Source organism: Bison bison, unplaced genomic scaffold, assembly GCF_000754665.1.
Source record: "Bison bison bison isolate TAMUID 2011002044 unplaced genomic scaffold, Bison_UMD1.0 scf7180017864247, whole genome shotgun sequence".
Classification (NCBI taxonomy): domain Eukaryota; kingdom Metazoa; phylum Chordata; class Mammalia; order Artiodactyla; family Bovidae; genus Bison; species Bison bison.
Window position 1 is genome coordinate 226,573 of NW_011494819.1, and position 1,338 is coordinate 227,910.

Genomic DNA, 1,338 nt, shown 5'->3' on the forward strand with positions numbered 1-1,338 from the left:
TTGAAAAGCAGAGACATTACTTTGCCAACAAAGGTTCGTCTAGTCAAGGCTATGGTTTTTCCAGTGATCATGTATGGATGTGAGAGTTGGACTGTGAAGAAGGCTGAGCGCTGAAGAATTGATGCTTTTGAACTGTGGTGTTGGAGAAGACTCTTGAGAGTCCCTTGGACTGCAAGGAGATCCAACCAGTCCATTCTGAAGGAGATCAGCCCTGGGATTTCTTTGGAAGGAATGATGCTAAAGCTGAAACTCCAGTACTTTGTCCACCGTATGTGAAGAGTTGACTCATTGGAAAAGACTCTGATGCTTGGAGGGATTGGGGGCAGGAGGAGAAGGGGATGACAGAGGATGAGATGGCTGGATGGCATCACTGACTCGATGGATGTGAGTCTGAGTGAACTCCGGGAGTTGGTGATGGACAGGGAGGCCTGGTGTGCTGGGATTCATGGGGTCACAAAGAGTCGGACACGACTGAGCAACTGATCTGATCTGATCTGATCTGAGTGCCTCCTGAAGTCTCTAGCCTCTCTTCTCGTCCCACCTGCCACCTGCTCTCCCACCCCAGTTCCAAATACACGGTAGACAACCACCAACACACCTGGTATTAGCCTCTTCCAGTGCCTGGGGATAGTGGTGTCCGGCAGCAGCCACCCCGATCTTGGCTCACAGCTGGCTGTGGTGGGAATGGCAGGTCTCTATCCACAGCCCACTGAAGACAGAAGAGGTTCAAAGTTACAAGTTAATCTTTAATGGGAACAGCATCTAGCTTGGAAGCCAGTGAGCAAGTGGGCCAAAGCATGTTAACCATGAAATGAACTTTGCCAAGTTACATCACATTCAAGTGACATTCATTACCAAATTCAACCTCAAAATAAAATAGCTGTTAATTTGCTCAAGCCATATATTTCTCCCCTTGGGCAGCAAGGAGATCAAACCAGTCAATCCTAAAGGAAATCAACCCTGAATATTAATTGGAAGGACTAGGGCTGAAGCTGAAGCTCCAATACTTAGGCCACCTGATGTGAAGAGCTAACTCACTGGAAGAGAGTTGGCTGGGAAAGATTGAGGGCAGGAGGAGAAGGGGGTGACAGAGGATGAGATGGTTGGATGGTATCACTGACTCAGTGGACGTGAGTTTGAGCAAACTCCTGGAGATGGTGAAGGACAGGGAAGCTTGGTGTGCTGCAGTCCATGGGGTTGCAAAGAGTCGGACATGGCTTAGTGACTGAACAACAATTTATTTTCCCAATCCTTCAAAGATGGCTAAAGGAAGAGAATCAGTGATTTCAGTGGAGAATTACAAAAACCCCCATGTTGTAAAGGAAAGGCTTGTCTGGG

At 47.9% G+C, this 1,338-nt stretch overlaps 1 protein-coding gene across 2 annotated transcripts in view; it reads right to left on the bottom strand.

Moving 5' to 3' along the window:
- Positions 1–722, bottom strand: part of HAO2 (hydroxyacid oxidase 2 (long chain)) — a 30,988-nt gene extending 30,266 nt beyond the window's left edge. Inside the window, exon 1 of one of the 2 annotated variants that reach the window (XM_010847216.1) lies at positions 599–722. The gene's annotated coding sequence lies outside the window, so the exon portion shown is untranslated. The remainder of the gene's footprint in view (positions 1–598) is intronic. The other variant, XM_010847215.1, reaches the window with a different exon arrangement.
- Between the last annotated feature and the right edge of the window lie 616 nt (positions 723–1,338).